Genomic DNA, 21,976 nt, shown 5'->3' on the forward strand with positions numbered 1-21,976 from the left:
GTCCAAAGCTGGGACGGAATAAAAGGAGACACTTGTAAATGATAGTGCTATCGTTTGAGAAAGGGTAAGTTGAGACTGACTTTCATGCGTATTCACAGACCAAGCATCATAAAGATACCAGCATGATCTTCATTGCGGGCTTAGAGCCGGTATTAGCTTTTGAGAGGTAAGAGGATTTTGAGGGCTCGTTGGTCTAGGGGTATGATTCTCGCTTTGGGTGCGAGAGGTCCCGGGTTCAAATCCCGGACGAGCCCTTTTCTTGGTACTCTTTTCAAGTTGTTTTGAAGTTTGCGTTTCAAAACCAACATCAATTTTTTCTTTGCAGTAGTGGATAATTCTTTGCTAGAGTCTCATGCTTCAGCCCTGCCCAGTCTGAGCTAATACCAAACATCTGGTCTTGCATGGCATGTACGAGCGTTCAGCTAGGGATGTCGGGCAGGTTGCATGAAAGAAATCTAAAGCCAGAGGCCCATGGAATAGCCAGTTCGGAGCAGTTTCATTACAGAAAAATCAACTGTAGGTATCTGTTTCTGTAGTGTAGTGGTTATCACGTTCGCCTCACACGCGAAAGGTCCCCGGTTCGAAACCGGGCAGAAACAGTTGTTATATTGTGTTGGCTACAATGTTGATAGGTGCCGTTTTGCCATGGAATTGTCCAAGCCCTGAAGATTATTTCATGCAATCTCGTTCCAAGAAAGGGAATTCTCTCAAAACACTAAAGTAATCGGCGTGTGGATGTATCTGTTGGTTCTCAGACCTTGCTTTCAAAAGAGCCCTGCAATCGGTTCACTGCTCACCTAGAACAAGCATTAACATGGAGAATTGTTGGCACCAACAGGAATCTTATTTTAGTGGAGTGTTTCTGGCTTTGAGTGCAGAGGCCCTCGGCTCAATTCCAAGATGATCCTTCTCAGGGTGATGATACAAATGCATTGTCACCTTTACGTTTAATGTCAGAATCATTTATTTCCAGTTGGTGGTGTAAGAATGTTTGCAACAGTATGGCGATTTTTCCTAGCCATGCATGAATGAAAGCATATCACTCGCCTTTAGGTGTTTTTCTAATACATTGATATTTGCATCTTCCTTCCTAGCCTGCATGTTTGACTATCTTACAGGCTGCATGTAATAAGTATCACATCAGGGCCCTTCTTCTACTCAATTCACAACTGTTCTATCACGACATAGATAAGAAAGCTGCATCTGCTTTTGTTGTGTAGTGGTAATCAGGTTTACCTGACGTGTGAAAGCCCCATGCTTTGAAAGTACACAGTAACAAAGAAACCGATGACTTTTATAAAAAGGTGTCATGTGTGTCTCTTACTTTGCACAAAAAGTGCCAGAGATGACTTCATTTGCAGTCACTTGAAAAGTAGGGATTCTCCAATAAATGGTAAATGGTTGAAACAAATCTGAAGAAATGCATGACATACCTGTGTGTGTGTGTGTATGCATGTATGTATATATAGGGAGAGAGAGAGCGTCAATATAAACAGACTTTATTTCAATCAAGCTGTCTTTTCTATCCTTCAGGAGCAGAATGTTCTGATCATCAGCGCTCCAGAATGTAGTGTTTTCTTGGCAAGCATCACATATTGTGATGTGTTAGCTAAAAGTTCCATATCCTAGAGACTGATATATTCCTCTGTACTTGTACCTTGGGGATTCATCAAAACCTGGCATCATAAGCAGCTTTCTACTGCCACAGACTGGACAGCGAAACAATTTAAAATATCCCAGAAAAAGAAAATAAGCATGCTTAATCAGAGCTTTCTGGACAGGAAGGACATTTGAGCAAGTGAGGAATAAGCACTGCTTTTGTTAATTTGCATAGGCAGAATAGAGACTTCTGGGAAAAGGCCGAAATTACAGTCACAGAAAATGGCTGCATCTATAGAGAACGCTAAGAAGTGTTGGCAGCTTTTCCTCTGACCCTGGCCACTTTTACAAGCAATCCTATGATAGTCAGCAGGACCCACCCTAAAAAGGAAGGGGCATCCACTTGGACCCTTTCCACCTTTTCTAAATCTCGCCTGATTGAGCCTGATTGAGCACTGATTGAGCAGATAAGCACATGTCATTCTCATTTCAGAAAGGTATTGGTTAGCTTGCTGCTAGCAGCTCAGTTATGTTATGATGTTAGAGGCTATGCAAGGAATGCTTTAGTCCAGCGATATGCAGTTTTTATTGCGCCTTGCATTCAGCAGGAAGATCTTTAGCTTGAATCTGTGGCCTAGGTATTCACCTTGGTATTTCTTTTGGCACAAAGTGAAGGAGTATTTAAGAGAAAATGCACAATGTGTTTCTTATGTTGTTATGAACAACTTGTTACTCTTTCTCATTAAGCTTCAGCCACTGAAGAAATATATAAATAAGGGCTGACTTCCTGTAAGACGTGTCCAAAGCTGGGACGGAATAAAAGGAGACACTTGTAAATGATAGTGCTATCGTTTGAGAAAGGGTAAGTTGAGACTGACTTTCATGCGTATTCACAGACCAAGCATCATAAAGATACCAGCATGATCTTCATTGCGGGCTTAGAGCCGGTATTAGCTTTTGAGAGGAAAGAGGATTTTGAGGGCTCGTTGGTCGAGGGGTATGATTCTCGCTTTGGGTGCGAGAGGTCCCGGGTTCAAATCCCGGACGAGCCCTTTTCTTGGTACTCTTTTCAAGTTGTTTTGAAGTTTGCGTTTCAAAACCAACATCAATTTTTTCTTTGCAGTAGTGGATAATTCTTTGCTAGAGTCTCATGCTTCAGCCCTGCCCAGTCTGAGCTAATACCAAACATCTGGTCTTGCATGGCATGTACGAGCGTTCAGCTAGGGATGTCGGGCAGGTTGCATGAAAGAAATCTAAAGCCAGAGGCCCATGGAATAGCCAGTTCGGAGCAGTTTCATTACAGAAAAATCAACTGTAGGTATCTGTTTCTGTAGTGTAGTGGTTATCACGTTCGCCTCACACGCGAAAGGTCCCCGGTTCGAAACCGGGCAGAAACAGTTGTTATATTGTGTTGGCTACAATGTTGATAGGTGCCGTTTTGCCATGGAATTGTCCAAGCCCTGAAGATTATTTCATGCAATCTCGTTCCAAGAAAGGGAATTCTCTCAAAACACTAAAGTAATCGGCGTGTGGATGTATCTGTTGGTTCTCAGACCTTGCTTTCAAAAGAGCCCTGCAATCGGTTCACTGCTCACCTAGAACAAGCATTAACATGGAGAATTGTTGGCACCAACAGGAATCTTATTTTAGTGGAGTGTTTCTGGCTTTGAGTGCAGAGGCCCTCGGCTCAATTCCAAGATGATCCTTCTCAGGGTGATGATACAAATGCATTGTCACCTTTACGTTTAATGTCAGAATCATTTATTTCCAGTTGGTGGTGTAAGAATGTTTGCAACAGTATGGCGATTTTTCCTAGCCATGCATGAATGAAAGCATATCACTCGCCTTTAGGTGTTTTTCTAATACATTGATATTTGCATCTTCCTTCCTAGCCTGCATGTTTGACTATCTTACAGGCTGCATGTAATAAGTATCACATCAGGGCCCTTCTTCTACTCAATTCACAACTGTTCTATCACGACATAGATAAGAAAGCTGCATCTGCTTTTGTTGTGTAGTGGTAATCAGGTTTACCTGACGTGTGAAAGCCCCATGCTTTGAAAGTACACAGTAACAAAGAAACCGATGACTTTTATAAAAAGGTGTCATGTGTGTCTCTTACTTTGCACAAAAAGTGCCAGAGATGACTTCATTTGCAGTCACTTGAAAAGTAGGGATTCTCCAATAAATGGTAAATGGTTGAAACAAATCTGAAGAAATGCATGACATACCTGTGTGTGTGTGTGTATGCATGTATGTATATATAGGGAGAGAGAGAGCGTCAATATAAACAGACTTTATTTCAATCAAGCTGTCTTTTCTATCCTTCAGGAGCAGAATGTTCTGATCATCAGCGCTCCAGAATGTAGTGTTTTCTTGGCAAGCATCACATATTGTGATGTGTTAGCTAAAAGTTCCATATCCTAGAGACTGATATATTCCTCTGTACTTGTACCTTGGGGATTCATCAAAACCTGGCATCATAAGCAGCTTTCTACTGCCACAGACTGGACAGCGAAACAATTTAAAATATCCCAGAAAAAGAAAATAAGCATGCTTAATCAGAGCTTTCTGGACAGGAAGGACATTTGAGCAAGTGAGGAATAAGCACTGCTTTTGTTAATTTGCATAGGCAGAATAGAGACTTCTGGGAAAAGGCCGAAATTACAGTCACAGAAAATGGCTGCATCTATAGAGAACGCTAAGAAGTGTTGGCAGCTTTTCCTCTGACCCTGGCCACTTTTACAAGCAATCCTATGATAGTCAGCAGGACCCACCCTAAAAAGGAAGGGGCATCCACTTGGACCCTTTCCACCTTTTCTAAATCTCGCCTGATCGAGCCTGATTGAGCACTGATTGAGCAGATAAGCACATGTCATTCTCATTTCAGAAAGGTATTGGTTAGCTTGCTGCTAGCAGCTCAGTTATGTTATGATGTTAGAGGCTATGCAAGGAATGCTTTAGTCCAGCGATATGCAGTTTTTAATGCGCCTTGCATTCAGCAGGAAGATCTTTAGCTTGAATCTGTGGCCTAGGTATTCACCTTGGTATTTCTTTTGGCACAAAGTGAAGGAGTATTTAAGAGAAAATGCACAATGTGTTTCTTATGTTGTTATGAACAACTTGTTACTCTTTCTCATTAAGCTTCAGCCACTGAAGAAATATATAAATAAGGGCTGACTTCCTGTAAGACGTGTCCAAAGCTGGGACGGAATAAAAGGAGACACTTGTAAATGATAGTGCTATCGTTTGAGAAAGGGTAAGTTGAGACTGACTTTCATGCGTATTCACAGACCAAGCATCATAAAGATACCAGCATGATCTTCATTGCGGGCTTAGAGCCGGTATTAGCTTTTGAGAGGTAAGAGGATTTTGAGGGCTCGTTGGTCTAGGGGTATGATTCTCGCTTTGGGTGCGAGAGGTCCCGGGTTCAAATCCCGGACGAGCCCTTTTCTTGGTACTCTTTTCAAGTTGTTTTGAAGTTTGCGTTTCAAAACCAACATCAATTTTTTCTTTGCAGTAGTGGATAATTCTTTGCTAGAGTCTCATGCTTCAGCCCTGCCCAGTCTGAGCTAATACCAAACATCTGGTCTTGCATGGCATGTACGAGCGTTCAGCTAGGGATGTCGGGCAGGTTGCATGAAAGAAATCTAAAGCCAGAGGCCCATGGAATAGCCAGTTCGGAGCAGTTTCATTACAGAAAAATCAACTGTAGGTATCTGTTTCTGTAGTGTAGTGGTTATCACGTTCGCCTCACACGCGAAAGGTCCCCGGTTCGAAACCGGGCAGAAACAGTTGTTATATTGTGTTGGCTACAATGTTGATAGGTGCCGTTTTGCCATGGAATTGTCCAAGCCCTGAAGATTATTTCATGCAATCTCGTTCCAAGAAAGGGAATTCTCTCAAAACACTAAAGTAATCGGCGTGTGGATGTATCTGTTGGTTCTCAGACCTTGCTTTCAAAAGAGCCCTGCAATCGGTTCACTGCTCACCTAGAACAAGCATTAACATGGAGAATTGTTGGCACCAACAGGAATCTTATTTTAGTGGAGTGTTTCTGGCTTTGAGTGCAGAGGCCCTCGGCTCAATTCCAAGATGATCCTTCTCAGGGTGATGATACAAATGCATTGTCACCTTTACGTTTAATGTCAGAATCATTTATTTCCAGTTGGTGGTGTAAGAATGTTTGCAACAGTATGGCGATTTTTCCTAGCCATGCATGAATGAAAGCATATCACTCGCCTTTAGGTGTTTTTCTAATACATTGATATTTGCATCTTCCTTCCTAGCCTGCATGTTTGACTATCTTACAGGCTGCATGTAATAAGTATCACATCAGGGCCCTTCTTCTACTCAATTCACAACTGTTCTATCACGACATAGATAAGAAAGCTGCATCTGCTTTTGTTGTGTAGTGGTAATCAGGTTTACCTGACGTGTGAAAGCCCCATGCTTTGAAAGTACACAGTAACAAAGAAACCGATGACTTTTATAAAAAGGTGTCATGTGTGTCTCTTACTTTGCACAAAAAGTGCCAGAGATGACTTCATTTGCAGTCACTTGAAAAGTAGGGATTCTCCAATAAATGGTAAATGGTTGAAACAAATCTGAAGAAATGCATGACATACCTGTGTGTGTGTGTGTATGCATGTATGTATATATAGGGAGAGAGAGAGCGTCAATATAAACAGACTTTATTTCAATCAAGCTGTCTTTTCTATCCTTCAGGAGCAGAATGTTCTGATCATCAGCGCTCCAGAATGTAGTGTTTTCTTGGCAAGCATCACATATTGTGATGTGTTAGCTAAAAGTTCCATATCCTAGAGACTGATATATTCCTCTGTACTTGTACCTTGGGGATTCATCAAAACCTGGCATCATAAGCAGCTTTCTACTGCCACAGACTGGACAGCGAAACAATTTAAAATATCCCAGAAAAAGAAAATAAGCATGCTTAATCAGAGCTTTCTGGACAGGAAGGACATTTGAGCAAGTGAGGAATAAGCACTGCTTTTGTTAATTTGCATAGGCAGAATAGAGACTTCTGGGAAAAGGCCGAAATTACAGTCACAGAAAATGGCTGCATCTATAGAGAACGCTAAGAAGTGTTGGCAGCTTTTCCTCTGACCCTGGCCACTTTTACAAGCAATCCTATGATAGTCAGCAGGACCCACCCTAAAAAGGAAGGGGCATCCACTTGGACCCTTTCCACCTTTTCTAAATCTCGCCTGATTGAGCACTGATTGAGCAGATAAGCACATGTCATTCTCATTTCAGAAAGGTATTGGTTAGCTTGCTGCTAGCAGCTCAGTTATGTTATGATGTTAGAGGCTATGCAAGGAATGCTTTAGTCCAGCGATATGCAGTTTTTAATGCGCCTTGCATTCAGCAGGAAGATCTTTAGCTTGAATCTGTGGCCTAGGTATTCACCTTGGTATTTCTTTTGGCACAAAGTGAAGGAGTATTTAAGAGAAAATGCACAATGTGTTTCTTATGTTGTTATGAACAACTTGTTACTCTTTCTCATTAAGCTTCAGCCACTGAAGAAATATATAAATAAGGGCTGACTTCCTGTAAGACGTGTCCAAAGCTGGGACGGAATAAAAGGAGACACTTGTAAATGATAGTGCTATCGTTTGAGAAAGGGTAAGTTGAGACTGACTTTCATGCGTATTCACAGACCAAGCATCATAAAGATACCAGCATGATCTTCATTGCGGGCTTAGAGCCGGTATTAGCTTTTGAGAGGTAAGAGGATTTTGAGGGCTCGTTGGTCTAGGGGTATGATTCTCGCTTTGGGTGCGAGAGGTCCCGGGTTCAAATCCCGGACGAGCCCTTTTCTTGGTACTCTTTTCAAGTTGTTTTGAAGTTTGCGTTTCAAAACCAACATCAATTTTTTCTTTGCAGTAGTGGATAATTCTTTGCTAGAGTCTCATGCTTCAGCCCTGCCCAGTCTGAGCTAATACCAAACATCTGGTCTTGCATGGCATGTACGAGCGTTCAGCTAGGGATGTCGGGCAGGTTGCATGAAAGAAATCTAAAGCCAGAGGCCCATGGAATAGCCAGTTCGGAGCAGTTTCATTACAGAAAAATCAACTGTAGGTATCTGTTTCTGTAGTGTAGTGGTTATCACGTTCGCCTCACACGCGAAAGGTCCCCGGTTCGAAACCGGGCAGAAACAGTTGTTATATTGTGTTGGCTACAATGTTGATAGGTGCCGTTTTGCCATGGAATTGTCCAAGCCCTGAAGATTATTTCATGCAATCTCGTTCCAAGAAAGGGAATTCTCTCAAAACACTAAAGTAATCGGCGTGTGGATGTATCTGTTGGTTCTCAGACCTTGCTTTCAAAAGAGCCCTGCAATCGGTTCACTGCTCACCTAGAACAAGCATTAACATGGAGAATTGTTGGCACCAACAGGAATCTTATTTTAGTGGAGTGTTTCTGGCTTTGAGTGCAGAGGCCCTCGGCTCAATTCCAAGATGATCCTTCTCAGGGTGATGATACAAATGCATTGTCACCTTTACGTTTAATGTCAGAATCATTTATTTCCAGTTGGTGGTGTAAGAATGTTTGCAACAGTATGGCGATTTTTCCTAGCCATGCATGAATGAAAGCATATCACTCGCCTTTAGGTGTTTTTCTAATACATTGATATTTGCATCTTCCTTCCTAGCCTGCATGTTTGACTATCTTACAGGCTGCATGTAATAAGTATCACATCAGGGCCCTTCTTCTACTCAATTCACAACTGTTCTATCACGACATAGATAAGAAAGCTGCATCTGCTTTTGTTGTGTAGTGGTAATCAGGTTTACCTGACGTGTGAAAGCCCCATGCTTTGAAAGTACACAGTAACAAAGAAACCGATGACTTTTATAAAAAGGTGTCATGTGTGTCTCTTACTTTGCACAAAAAGTGCCAGAGATGACTTCATTTGCAGTCACTTGAAAAGTAGGGATTCTCCAATAAATGGTAAATGGTTGAAACAAATCTGAAGAAATGCATGACATACCTGTGTGTGTGTGTGTATGCATGTATGTATATATAGGGAGAGAGAGAGCGTCAATATAAACAGACTTTATTTCAATCAAGCTGTCTTTTCTATCCTTCAGGAGCAGAATGTTCTGATCATCAGCGCTCCAGAATGTAGTGTTTTCTTGGCAAGCATCACATATTGTGATGTGTTAGCTAAAAGTTCCATATCCTAGAGACTGATATATTCCTCTGTACTTGTACCTTGGGGATTCATCAAAACCTGGCATCATAAGCAGCTTTCTACTGCCACAGACTGGACAGCGAAACAATTTAAAATATCCCAGAAAAAGAAAATAAGCATGCTTAATCAGAGCTTTCTGGACAGGAAGGACATTTGAGCAAGTGAGGAATAAGCACTGCTTTTGTTAATTTGCATAGGCAGAATAGAGACTTCTGGGAAAAGGCCGAAATTACAGTCACAGAAAATGGCTGCATCTATAGAGAACGCTAAGAAGTGTTGGCAGCTTTTCCTCTGACCCTGGCCACTTTTACAAGCAATCCTATGATAGTCAGCAGGACCCACCCTAAAAAGGAAGGGGCATCCACTTGGACCCTTTCCACCTTTTCTAAATCTCGCCTGATTGAGCCTGATTGAGCACTGATTGAGCAGATAAGCACATGTCATTCTCATTTCAGAAAGGTATTGGTTAGCTTGCTGCTAGCAGCTCAGTTATGTTATGATGTTAGAGGCTATGCAAGGAATGCTTTAGTCCAGCGATATGCAGTTTTTATTGCGCCTTGCATTCAGCAGGAAGATCTTTAGCTTGAATCTGTGGCCTAGGTATTCACCTTGGTATTTCTTTTGGCACAAAGTGAAGGAGTATTTAAGAGAAAATGCACAATGTGTTTCTTATGTTGTTATGAACAACTTGTTACTCTTTCTCATTAAGCTTCAGCCACTGAAGAAATATATAAATAAGGGCTGACTTCCTGTAAGACGTGTCCAAAGCTGGGACGGAATAAAAGGAGACACTTGTAAATGATAGTGCTATCGTTTGAGAAAGGGTAAGTTGAGACTGACTTTCATGCGTATTCACAGACCAAGCATCATAAAGATACCAGCATGATCTTCATTGCGGGCTTAGAGCCGGTATTAGCTTTTGAGAGGAAAGAGGATTTTGAGGGCTCGTTGGTCGAGGGGTATGATTCTCGCTTTGGGTGCGAGAGGTCCCGGGTTCAAATCCCGGACGAGCCCTTTTCTTGGTACTCTTTTCAAGTTGTTTTGAAGTTTGCGTTTCAAAACCAACATCAATTTTTTCTTTGCAGTAGTGGATAATTCTTTGCTAGAGTCTCATGCTTCAGCCCTGCCCAGTCTGAGCTAATACCAAACATCTGGTCTTGCATGGCATGTACGAGCGTTCAGCTAGGGATGTCGGGCAGGTTGCATGAAAGAAATCTAAAGCCAGAGGCCCATGGAATAGCCAGTTCGGAGCAGTTTCATTACAGAAAAATCAACTGTAGGTGTCTGTTTCTGTAGTGTAGTGGTTATCACGTTCGCCTCACACGCGAAAGGTCCCCGGTTCGAAACCGGGCAGAAACAGTTGTTATATTGTGTTGGCTACAATGTTGATAGGTGCCGTTTTGCCATGGAATTGTCCAAGCCCTGAAGATTATTTCATGCAATCTCGTTCCAAGAAAGGGAATTCTCTCAAAACACTAAAGTAATCGGCGTGTGGATGTATCTGTTGGTTCTCAGACCTTGCTTTCAAAAGAGCCCTGCAATCGGTTCACTGCTCACCTAGAACAAGCATTAACATGGAGAATTGTTGGCACCAACAGGAATCTTATTTTAGTGGAGTGTTTCTGGCTTTGAGTGCAGAGGCCCTCGGCTCAATTCCAAGATGATCCTTCTCAGGGTGATGATACAAATGCATTGTCACCTTTACGTTTAATGTCAGAATCATTTATTTCCAGTTGGTGGTGTAAGAATGTTTGCAACAGTATGGCGATTTTTCCTAGCCATGCATGAATGAAAGCATATCACTCGCCTTTAGGTGTTTTTCTAATACATTGATATTTGCATCTTCCTTCCTAGCCTGCATGTTTGACTATCTTACAGGCTGCATGTAATAAGTATCACATCAGGGCCCTTCTTCTACTCAATTCACAACTGTTCTATCACGACATAGATAAGAAAGCTGCATCTGCTTTTGTTGTGTAGTGGTAATCAGGTTTACCTGACGTGTGAAAGCCCCATGCTTTGAAAGTACACAGTAACAAAGAAACCGATGACTTTTATAAAAAGGTGTCATGTGTGTCTCTTACTTTGCACAAAAAGTGCCAGAGATGACTTCATTTGCAGTCACTTGAAAAGTAGGGATTCTCCAATAAATGGTAAATGGTTGAAACAAATCTGAAGAAATGCATGACATACCTGTGTGTGTGTGTGTATGCATGTATGTATATATAGGGAGAGAGAGAGCGTCAATATAAACAGACTTTATTTCAATCAAGCTGTCTTTTCTATCCTTCAGGAGCAGAATGTTCTGATCATCAGCGCTCCAGAATGTAGTGTTTTCTTGGCAAGCATCACATATTGTGATGTGTTAGCTAAAAGTTCCATATCCTAGAGACTGATATATTCCTCTGTACTTGTACCTTGGGGATTCATCAAAACCTGGCATCATAAGCAGCTTTCTACTGCCACAGACTGGACAGCGAAACAATTTAAAATATCCCAGAAAAAGAAAATAAGCATGCTTAATCAGAGCTTTCTGGACAGGAAGGACATTTGAGCAAGTGAGGAATAAGCACTGCTTTTGTTAATTTGCATAGGCAGAATAGAGACTTCTGGGAAAAGGCCGAAATTACAGTCACAGAAAATGGCTGCATCTATAGAGAACGCTAAGAAGTGTTGGCAGCTTTTCCTCTGACCCTGGCCACTTTTACAAGCAATCCTATGATAGTCAGCAGGACCCACCCTAAAAAGGAAGGGGCATCCACTTGGACCCTTTCCACCTTTTCTAAATCTCGCCTGATCGAGCCTGATTGAGCACTGATTGAGCAGATAAGCACATGTCATTCTCATTTCAGAAAGGTATTGGTTAGCTTGCTGCTAGCAGCTCAGTTATGTTATGATGTTAGAGGCTATGCAAGGAATGCTTTAGTCCAGCGATATGCAGTTTTTAATGCGCCTTGCATTCAGCAGGAAGATCTTTAGCTTGAATCTGTGGCCTAGGTATTCACCTTGGTATTTCTTTTGGCACAAAGTGAAGGAGTATTTAAGAGAAAATGCACAATGTGTTTCTTATGTTGTTATGAACAACTTGTTACTCTTTCTCATTAAGCTTCAGCCACTGAAGAAATATATAAATAAGGGCTGACTTCCTGTAAGACGTGTCCAAAGCTGGGACGGAATAAAAGGAGACACTTGTAAATGATAGTGCTATCGTTTGAGAAAGGGTAAGTTGAGACTGACTTTCATGCGTATTCACAGACCAAGCATCATAAAGATACCAGCATGATCTTCATTGCGGGCTTAGAGCCGGTATTAGCTTTTGAGAGGTAAGAGGATTTTGAGGGCTCGTTGGTCTAGGGGTATGATTCTCGCTTTGGGTGCGAGAGGTCCCGGGTTCAAATCCCGGACGAGCCCTTTTCTTGGTACTCTTTTCAAGTTGTTTTGAAGTTTGCGTTTCAAAACCAACATCAATTTTTTCTTTGCAGTAGTGGATAATTCTTTGCTAGAGTCTCATGCTTCAGCCCTGCCCAGTCTGAGCTAATACCAAACATCTGGTCTTGCATGGCATGTACGAGCGTTCAGCTAGGGATGTCGGGCAGGTTGCATGAAAGAAATCTAAAGCCAGAGGCCCATGGAATAGCCAGTTCGGAGCAGTTTCATTACAGAAAAATCAACTGTAGGTATCTGTTTCTGTAGTGTAGTGGTTATCACGTTCGCCTCACACGCGAAAGGTCCCCGGTTCGAAACCGGGCAGAAACAGTTGTTATATTGTGTTGGCTACAATGTTGATAGGTGCCGTTTTGCCATGGAATTGTCCAAGCCCTGAAGATTATTTCATGCAATCTCGTTCCAAGAAAGGGAATTCTCTCAAAACACTAAAGTAATCGGCGTGTGGATGTATCTGTTGGTTCTCAGACCTTGCTTTCAAAAGAGCCCTGCAATCGGTTCACTGCTCACCTAGAACAAGCATTAACATGGAGAATTGTTGGCACCAACAGGAATCTTATTTTAGTGGAGTGTTTCTGGCTTTGAGTGCAGAGGCCCTCGGCTCAATTCCAAGATGATCCTTCTCAGGGTGATGATACAAATGCATTGTCACCTTTACGTTTAATGTCAGAATCATTTATTTCCAGTTGGTGGTGTAAGAATGTTTGCAACAGTATGGCGATTTTTCCTAGCCATGCATGAATGAAAGCATATCACTCGCCTTTAGGTGTTTTTCTAATACATTGATATTTGCATCTTCCTTCCTAGCCTGCATGTTTGACTATCTTACAGGCTGCATGTAATAAGTATCACATCAGGGCCCTTCTTCTACTCAATTCACAACTGTTCTATCACGACATAGATAAGAAAGCTGCATCTGCTTTTGTTGTGTAGTGGTAATCAGGTTTACCTGACGTGTGAAAGCCCCATGCTTTGAAAGTACACAGTAACAAAGAAACCGATGACTTTTATAAAAAGGTGTCATGTGTGTCTCTTACTTTGCACAAAAAGTGCCAGAGATGACTTCATTTGCAGTCACTTGAAAAGTAGGGATTCTCCAATAAATGGTAAATGGTTGAAACAAATCTGAAGAAATGCATGACATACCTGTGTGTGTGTGTGTATGCATGTATGTATATATAGGGAGAGAGAGAGCGTCAATATAAACAGACTTTATTTCAATCAAGCTGTCTTTTCTATCCTTCAGGAGCAGAATGTTCTGATCATCAGCGCTCCAGAATGTAGTGTTTTCTTGGCAAGCATCACATATTGTGATGTGTTAGCTAAAAGTTCCATATCCTAGAGACTGATATATTCCTCTGTACTTGTACCTTGGGGATTCATCAAAACCTGGCATCATAAGCAGCTTTCTACTGCCACAGACTGGACAGCGAAACAATTTAAAATATCCCAGAAAAAGAAAATAAGCATGCTTAATCAGAGCTTTCTGGACAGGAAGGACATTTGAGCAAGTGAGGAATAAGCACTGCTTTTGTTAATTTGCATAGGCAGAATAGAGACTTCTGGGAAAAGGCCGAAATTACAGTCACAGAAAATGGCTGCATCTATAGAGAACGCTAAGAAGTGTTGGCAGCTTTTCCTCTGACCCTGGCCACTTTTACAAGCAATCCTATGATAGTCAGCAGGACCCACCCTAAAAAGGAAGGGGCATCCACTTGGACCCTTTCCACCTTTTCTAAATCTCGCCTGATCGAGCCTGATTGAGCACTGATTGAGCAGATAAGCACATGTCATTCTCATTTCAGAAAGGTATTGGTTAGCTTGCTGCTAGCAGCTCAGTTATGTTATGATGTTAGAGGCTATGCAAGGAATGCTTTAGTCCAGCGATATGCAGTTTTTATTGCGCCTTGCATTCAGCAGGAAGATCTTTAGCTTGAATCTGTGGCCTAGGTATTCACCTTGGTATTTCTTTTGGCACAAAGTGAAGGAGTATTTAAGAGAAAATGCACAATGTGTTTCTTATGTTGTTATGAACAACTTGTTACTCTTTCTCATTAAGCTTCAGCCACTGAAGAAATATATAAATAAGGGCTGACTTCCTGTAAGACGTGTCCAAAGCTGGGACGGAATAAAAGGAGACACTTGTAAATGATAGTGCTATCGTTTGAGAAAGGGTAAGTTGAGACTGACTTTCATGCGTATTCACAGACCAAGCATCATAAAGATACCAGCATGATCTTCATTGCGGGCTTAGAGCCGGTATTAGCTTTTGAGAGGTAAGAGGATTTTGAGGGCTCGTTGGTCGAGGGGTATGATTCTCGCTTTGGGTGCGAGAGGTCCCGGGTTCAAATCCCGGACGAGCCCTTTTCTTGGTACTCTTTTCAAGTTGTTTTGAAGTTTGCGTTTCAAAACCAACATCAATTTTTTCTTTGCAGTAGTGGATAATTCTTTGCTAGAGTCTCATGCTTCAGCCCTGCCCAGTCTGAGCTAATACCAAACATCTGGTCTTGCATGGCATGTACGAGCGTTCAGCTAGGGATGTCGGGCAGGTTGCATGAAAGAAATCTAAAGCCAGAGGCCCATGGAATAGCCAGTTCGGAGCAGTTTCATTACAGAAAAATCAACTGTAGGTATCTGTTTCTGTAGTGTAGTGGTTATCACGTTCGCCTCACACGCGAAAGGTCCCCGGTTCGAAACCGGGCAGAAACAGTTGTTATATTGTGTTGGCTACAATGTTGATAGGTGCCGTTTTGCCATGGAATTGTCCAAGCCCTGAAGATTATTTCATGCAATCTCGTTCCAAGAAAGGGAATTCTCTCAAAACACTAAAGTAATCGGCGTGTGGATGTATCTGTTGGTTCTCAGACCTTGCTTTCAAAAGAGCCCTGCAATCGGTTCACTGCTCACCTAGAACAAGCATTAACATGGAGAATTGTTGGCACCAACAGGAATCTTATTTTAGTGGAGTGTTTCTGGCTTTGAGTGCAGAGGCCCTCGGCTCAATTCCAAGATGATCCTTCTCAGGGTGATGATACAAATGCATTGTCACCTTTACGTTTAATGTCAGAATCATTTATTTCCAGTTGGTGGTGTAAGAATGTTTGCAACAGTATGGCGATTTTTCCTAGCCATGCATGAATGAAAGCATATCACTCGCCTTTAGGTGTTTTTCTAATACATTGATATTTGCATCTTCCTTCCTAGCCTGCATGTTTGACTATCTTACAGGCTGCATGTAATAAGTATCACATCAGGGCCCTTCTTCTACTCAATTCACAACTGTTCTATCACGACATAGATAAGAAAGCTGCATCTGCTTTTGTTGTGTAGTGGTAATCAGGTTTACCTGACGTGTGAAAGCCCCATGCTTTGAAAGTACACAGTAACAAAGAAACCGATGACTTTTATAAAAAGGTGTCATGTGTGTCTCTTACTTTGCACAAAAAGTGCCAGAGATGACTTCATTTGCAGTCACTTGAAAAGTAGGGATTCTCCAATAAATGGTAAATGGTTGAAACAAATCTGAAGAAATGCATGACATACCTGTGTGTGTGTGTGTATGCATGTATGTATATATAGGGAGAGAGAGAGCGTCAATATAAACAGACTTTATTTCAATCAAGCTGTCTTTTCTATCCTTCAGGAGCAGAATGTTCTGATCATCAGCGCTCCAGAATGTAGTGTTTTCTTGGCAAGCATCACATATTGTGATGTGTTAGCTAAAAGTTCCATATCCTAGAGACTGATATATTCCTCTGTACTTGTACCTTGGGGATTCATCAAAACCTGGCATCATAAGCAGCTTTCTACTGCCACAGACTGGACAGCGAAACAATTTAAAATATCCCAGAAAAAGAAAATAAGCATGCTTAATCAGAGCTTTCTGGACAGGAAGGACATTTGAGCAAGTGAGGAATAAGCACTGCTTTTGTTAATTTGCATAGGCAGAATAGAGACTTCTGGGAAAAGGCCGAAATTACAGTCACAGAAAATGGCTGCATCTATAGAGAACGCTAAGAAGTGTTGGCAGCTTTTCCTCTGACCCTGGCCACTTTTACAAGCAATCCTATGATAGTCAGCAGGACCCACCCTAAAAAGGAAGGGGCATCCACTTGGACCCTTTCCACCTTTTCTAAATCTCGCCTGATCGAGCCTGATTGAGCACTGATTGAGCAGATAAGCACATGTCATTCTCATTTCAGAAAGGTATTGGTTAGCTTGCTGCTAGCAGCTCAGTTATGTTATGATGTTAGAGGCTATGCAAGGAATGCTTTAGTCCAGCGATATGCAGTTTTTAATGCGCCTTGCATTCAGCAGGAAGATCTTTAGCTTGAATCTGTGGCCTAGGTATTCACCTTGGTATTTCTTTTGGCACAAAGTGAAGGAGTATTTAAGAGAAAATGCACAATGTGTTTCTTATGTTGTTATGAACAACTTGTTACTCTTTCTCATTAAGCTTCAGCCACTGAAGAAATATATAAATAAGGGCTGACTTCCTGTAAGACGTGTCCAAAGCTGGGACAGAATAAAAGGAGACACTTGTAAATGATAGTGCTATCGTTTGAGAAAGGGTAAGTTGAGACTGACTTTCATGCGTATTCACAGACCAAGCATCATAAAGATACCAGCATGATCTTCATTGCGGGCTTAGAGCCGGTATTAGCTTTTGAGAGGTAAGAGGATTTTGAGGGCTCGTTGGTCTAGGGGTATGATTCTCGCTTTGGGTGCGAGAGGTCCCGGGTTCAAATCCCGGACGAGCCCTTTTCTTGGTACTCTTTTCAAGTTGTTTTGAAGTTTGCGTTTCAAAACCAACATCAATTTTTTCTTTGCAGTAGTGGATAATTCTTTGCTAGAGTCTCATGCTTCAGCCCTGCCCAGTCTGAGCTAATACCAAACATCTGGTCTTGCATGGCATGTACGAGCGTTCAGCTAGGGATGTCGGGCAGGTTGCATGAAAGAAATCTAAAGCCAGAGGCCCATGGAATAGCCAGTTCGGAGCAGTTTCATTACAGAAAAATCAACTGTAGGTATCTGTTTCTGTAGTGTAGTGGTTATCACGTTCGCCTCACACGCGAAAGGTCCCCGGTTCGAAACCGGGCAGAAACAGTTGTTATATTGTGTTGGCTACAATGTTGATAGGTGCCGTTTTGCCATGGAATTGTCCAAGCCCTGAAGATTATTTCATGCAATCTCGTTCCAAGAAAGGGAATTCTCTCAAAACACTAAAGTAATCGGCGTGTGGATGTATCTGTTGGTTCTCAGACCTTGCTTTCAAAAGAGCCCTGCAATCGGTTCACTGCTCACCTAGAACAAGCATTAACATGGAGAATTGTTGGCACCAACAGGAATCTTATTTTAGTGGAGTGTTTCTGGCTTTGAGTGCAGAGGCCCTCGGCTCAATTCCAAGATGATCCTTCTCAGGGTGATGATACAAATGCATTGTCACCTTTACGTTTAATGTCAGAATCATTTATTTCCAGTTGGTGGTGTAAGAATGTTTGCAACAGTATGGCGATTTTTCCTAGCCATGCATGAATGAAAGCATATCACTCGCCTTTAGGTGTTTTTCTAATACATTGATATTTGCATCTTCCTTCCTAGCCTGCATGTTTGACTATCTTACAGGCTGCATGTAATAAGTATCACATCAGGGCCCTTCTTCTACTCAATTCACAACTGTTCTATCACGACATAGATAAGAAAGCTGCATCTGCTTTTGTTGTGTAGTGGTAATCAGGTTTACCTGACGTGTGAAAGCCCCATGCTTTGAAAGTACACAGTAACAAAGAAACCGATGACTTTTATAAAAAGGTGTCATGTGTGTCTCTTACTTTGCACAAAAAGTGCCAGAGATGACTTCATTTGCAGTCACTTGAAAAGTAGGGATTCTCCAATAAATGGTAAATGGTTGAAACAAATCTGAAGAAATGCATGACATACCTGTGTGTGTGTGTGTATGCATGTATGTATATATAGGGAGAGAGAGAGCGTCAATATAAACAGACTTTATTTCAATCAAGCTGTCTTTTCTATCCTTCAGGAGCAGAATGTTCTGATCATCAGCGCTCCAGAATGTAGTGTTTTCTTGGCAAGCATCACATATTGTGATGTGTTAGCTAAAAGTTCCATATCCTAGAGACTGATATATTCCTCTGTACTTGTACCTTGGGGATTCATCAAAACCTGGCATCATAAGCAGCTTTCTACTGCCACAGACTGGACAGCGAAACAATTTAAAATATCCCAGAAAAAGAAAATAAGCATGCTTAATCAGAGCTTTCTGGACAGGAAGGACATTTGAGCAAGTGAGGAATAAGCACTGCTTTTGTTAATTTGCATAGGCAGAATAGAGACTTCTGGGAAAAGGCCGAAATTACAGTCACAGAAAATGGCTGCATCTATAGAGAACGCTAAGAAGTGTTGGCAGCTTTTCCTCTGACCCTGGCCACTTTTACAAGCAATCCTATGATAGTCAGCAGGACCCACCCTAAAAAGGAAGGGGCATCCACTTGGACCCTTTCCACCTTTTCTAAATCTCGCCTGATCGAGCCTGATTGAGCACTGATTGAGCAGATAAGCACATGTCATTCTCATTTCAGAAAGGTATTGGTTAGCTTGCTGCTAGCAGCTCAGTTATGTTATGATGTTAGAGGCTATGCAAGGAATGCTTTAGTCCAGCGATATGCAGTTTTTAATGCGCCTTGCATTCAGCAGGAAGATCTTTAGCTTGAATCTGTGGCCTAGGTATTCACCTTGGTATTTCTTTTGGCACAAAGTGAAGGAGTATTTAAGAGAAAATGCACAATGTGTTTCTTATGTTGTTATGAACAACTTGTTACTCTTTCTCATTAAGCTTCAGCCACTGAAGAAATATATAAATAAGGGCTGACTTCCTGTAAGACGTGTCCAAAGCTGGGACAGAATAAAAGGAGACACTTGTAAATGATAGTGCTATCGTTTGAGAAAGGGTAAGTTGAGACTGACTTTCATGCGTATTCACAGACCAAGCATCATAAAGATACCAGCATGATCTTCATTGCGGGCTTAGAGCCGGTATTAGCTTTTGAGAGGTAAGAGGATTTTGAGGGCTCGTTGGTCTAGGGGTATGATTCTCGCTTTGGGTGCGAGAGGTCCCGGGTTCAAATCCCGGACGAGCCCTTTTCTTGGTACTCTTTTCAAGTTGTTTTGAAGTTTGCGTTTCAAAACCAACATCAATTTTTTCTTTGCAGTAGTGGATAATTCTTTGCTAGAGTCTCATGCTTCAGCCCTGCCCAGTCTGAGCTAATACCAAACATCTGGTCTTGCATGGCATGTACGAGCGTTCAGCTAGGGATGTCGGACAGGTTGCATGAAAGAAATCTAAAGCCAGAGGCCCATGGAATAGCCAGTTCGGAGCAGTTTCATTACAGAAAAATCAACTGTAGGTATCTGTTTCTGTAGTGTAGTGGTTATCACGTTCGCCTCACACGCGAAAGGTCCCCGGTTCGAAACCGGGCAGAAACAGTTGTTATATTGTGTTGGCTACAATGTTGATAGGTGCCGTTTTGCCATGGAATTGTCCAAGCCCTGAAGATTATTTCATGCAATCTCGTTCCAAGAAAGGGAATTCTCTCAAAACACTAAAGTAATCGGCGTGTGGATGTATCTGTTGGTTCTCAGACCTTGCTTTCAAAAGAGCCCTGCAATCGGTTCACTGCTCACCTAGAACAAGCATTAACATGGAGAATTGTTGGCACCAACAGGAATCTTATTTTAGTGGAGTGTTTCTGGCTTTGAGTGCAGAGGCCCTCGGCTCAATTCCAAGATGATCCTTCTCAGGGTGATGATACAAATGCATTGTCACCTTTACGTTTAATGTCAGAATCATTTATTTCCAGTTGGTGGTGTAAGAATGTTTGCAACAGTATGGCGATTTTTCCTAGCCATGCATGAATGAAAGCATATCACTCGCCTTTAGGTGTTTTTCTAATACATTGATATTTGCATCTTCCTTCCTAGCCTGCATGTTTGACTATCTTACAGGCTGCATGTAATAAGTATCACATCAGGGCCCTTCTTCTACTCAATTCACAACTGTTCTATCACGACATAGATAAGAAAGCTGCATCTGCTTTTGTTGTGTAGTGGTAATCAGGTTTACCTGACGTGTGAAAGCCCCATGCTTTGAAAGTACACAGTAACAAAGAAACCGATGACTTTTATAAAAAGGTGTCATGTGTGTCTCTTACTTTGCACAAAAAGTGCCAGAGATGACTTCATTTGCAGTCACTTGAAAAGTAGGGATTCTCCAATAAATGGTAAATGGTTGAAACAAATCTGAAGAAATGCATGACATACCTGTGTGTGTGTGTGTATGCATGTATGTATATATAGGGAGAGAGAGAGCGTCAATATAAACAGACTTTATTTCAATCAAGCTGTCTTTTCTATCCTTCAGGAGCAGAATGTTCTGATCATCAGCGCTCCAGAATGTAGTGTTTTCTTGGCAAGCATCACATATTGTGATGTGTTAGCTAAAAGTTCCATATCCTAGAGACTGATATATTCCTCTGTACTTGTACCTTGGGGATTCATCAAAACCTGGCATCATAAGCAGCTTTCTACTGCCACAGACTGGACAGCGAAACAATTTAAAATATCCCAGAAAAAGAAAATAAGCATGCTTAATCAGAGCTTTCTGGACAGGAAGGACATTTGAGCAAGTGAGGAATAAGCACTGCTTTTGTTAATTTGCATAGGCAGAATAGAGACTTCTGGGAAAAGGCCGAAATTACAGTCACAGAAAATGGCTGCATCTATAGAGAACGCTAAGAAGTGTTGGCAGCTTTTCCTCTGACCCTGGCCACTTTTACAAGCAATCCTATGATAGTCAGCAGGACCCACCCTAAAAAGGAAGGGGCATCCACTTGGACCCTTTCCACCTTTTCTAAATCTCGCCTGATCGAGCCTGATTGAGCACTGGTTGAGCAGATAAGCACATGTCATTCTCATTTCAGAAAGGTATTGGTTAGCTTGCTGCTAGCAGCTCAGTTATGTTATGATGTTAGAGGCTATGCAAGGAATGCTTTAGTCCAGCGATATGCAGTTTTTATTGCGCCTTGCATTCAGCAGGAAGATCTTTAGCTTGAATCTGTGGCCTAGGTATTCACCTTGGTATTTCTTTTGGCACAAAGTGAAGGAGTATTTAAGAGAAAATGCACAATGTGTTTCTTATGTTGTTATGAACAACTTGTTACTCTTTCTCATTAAGCTTCAGCCACTGAAGAAATATATAAATAAGGGCTGACTTCCTGTAAGACGTGTCCAAAGCTGGGACGGAATAAAAGGAGACACTTGTAAATGATAGTGCTATCGTTTGAGAAAGGGTAAGTTGAGACTGACTTTCATGCGTATTCACAGACCAAGCATCATAAAGATACCAGCATGATCTTCATTGCGGGCTTAGAGCCGGTATTAGCTTTTGAGAGGTAAGAGGATTTTGAGGGCTCGTTGGTCGAGGGGTATGATTCTCGCTTTGGGTGCGAGAGGTCCCGGGTTCAAATCCCGGACGAGCCCTTTTCTTGGTACTCTTTTCAAGTTGTTTTGAAGTTTGCGTTTCAAAACCAACATCAATTTTTTCTTTGCAGTAGTGGATAATTCTTTGCTAGAGTCTCATGCTTCAGCCCTGCCCAGTCTGAGCTAATACCAAACATCTGGTCTTGCATGGCATGTACG

At 41.8% G+C, this 21,976-nt stretch overlaps 15 non-coding genes across 15 annotated transcripts; all 15 read left to right on the forward strand.

Moving 5' to 3' along the window:
• The first annotated feature begins 182 nt into the window (after positions 1–182).
• On the forward strand, positions 183–254 carry TRNAP-UGG (transfer RNA proline (anticodon UGG)). Its single transcript has one exon. It is a non-coding gene; the product is annotated as a tRNA-Pro (tRNA).
• Positions 255–526: 272 nt separating this feature from the next.
• On the forward strand, positions 527–599 carry TRNAV-CAC (transfer RNA valine (anticodon CAC)). Its single transcript has one exon. It is a non-coding gene; the product is annotated as a tRNA-Val (tRNA).
• Positions 600–2,923: 2,324 nt separating this feature from the next.
• Positions 2,924–2,996, forward strand: TRNAV-CAC (transfer RNA valine (anticodon CAC)). Its single transcript has one exon. It is a non-coding gene; the product is annotated as a tRNA-Val (tRNA).
• A 1,980-nt stretch (positions 2,997–4,976) lies between these two features.
• Positions 4,977–5,048, forward strand: TRNAP-UGG (transfer RNA proline (anticodon UGG)). The gene has a single exon. It is a non-coding gene; the product is annotated as a tRNA-Pro (tRNA).
• A 272-nt stretch (positions 5,049–5,320) lies between these two features.
• TRNAV-CAC (transfer RNA valine (anticodon CAC)) lies at positions 5,321–5,393 on the forward strand. The gene has a single exon. It is a non-coding gene; the product is annotated as a tRNA-Val (tRNA).
• A 1,970-nt stretch (positions 5,394–7,363) lies between these two features.
• Positions 7,364–7,435, forward strand: TRNAP-UGG (transfer RNA proline (anticodon UGG)). Its single transcript has one exon. It is a non-coding gene; the product is annotated as a tRNA-Pro (tRNA).
• A 272-nt stretch (positions 7,436–7,707) lies between these two features.
• TRNAV-CAC (transfer RNA valine (anticodon CAC)) lies at positions 7,708–7,780 on the forward strand. Its single transcript has one exon. It is a non-coding gene; the product is annotated as a tRNA-Val (tRNA).
• A 2,324-nt stretch (positions 7,781–10,104) lies between these two features.
• Positions 10,105–10,177, forward strand: TRNAV-CAC (transfer RNA valine (anticodon CAC)). Its single transcript has one exon. It is a non-coding gene; the product is annotated as a tRNA-Val (tRNA).
• A 1,980-nt stretch (positions 10,178–12,157) lies between these two features.
• TRNAP-UGG (transfer RNA proline (anticodon UGG)) lies at positions 12,158–12,229 on the forward strand. The gene has a single exon. It is a non-coding gene; the product is annotated as a tRNA-Pro (tRNA).
• A 272-nt stretch (positions 12,230–12,501) lies between these two features.
• TRNAV-CAC (transfer RNA valine (anticodon CAC)) lies at positions 12,502–12,574 on the forward strand. Its single transcript has one exon. It is a non-coding gene; the product is annotated as a tRNA-Val (tRNA).
• A 2,324-nt stretch (positions 12,575–14,898) lies between these two features.
• TRNAV-CAC (transfer RNA valine (anticodon CAC)) lies at positions 14,899–14,971 on the forward strand. The gene has a single exon. It is a non-coding gene; the product is annotated as a tRNA-Val (tRNA).
• A 1,980-nt stretch (positions 14,972–16,951) lies between these two features.
• Positions 16,952–17,023, forward strand: TRNAP-UGG (transfer RNA proline (anticodon UGG)). Its single transcript has one exon. It is a non-coding gene; the product is annotated as a tRNA-Pro (tRNA).
• A 272-nt stretch (positions 17,024–17,295) lies between these two features.
• Positions 17,296–17,368, forward strand: TRNAV-CAC (transfer RNA valine (anticodon CAC)). The gene has a single exon. It is a non-coding gene; the product is annotated as a tRNA-Val (tRNA).
• Positions 17,369–19,348: 1,980 nt separating this feature from the next.
• Positions 19,349–19,420, forward strand: TRNAP-UGG (transfer RNA proline (anticodon UGG)). Its single transcript has one exon. It is a non-coding gene; the product is annotated as a tRNA-Pro (tRNA).
• A 272-nt stretch (positions 19,421–19,692) lies between these two features.
• Positions 19,693–19,765, forward strand: TRNAV-CAC (transfer RNA valine (anticodon CAC)). The gene has a single exon. It is a non-coding gene; the product is annotated as a tRNA-Val (tRNA).
• Positions 19,766–21,976: the final 2,211 nt, after the last annotated feature.

Source organism: Triturus cristatus, chromosome 8 (genome assembly GCF_964204655.1).
Source record: "Triturus cristatus chromosome 8, aTriCri1.1, whole genome shotgun sequence".
Classification (NCBI taxonomy): domain Eukaryota; kingdom Metazoa; phylum Chordata; class Amphibia; order Caudata; family Salamandridae; genus Triturus; species Triturus cristatus.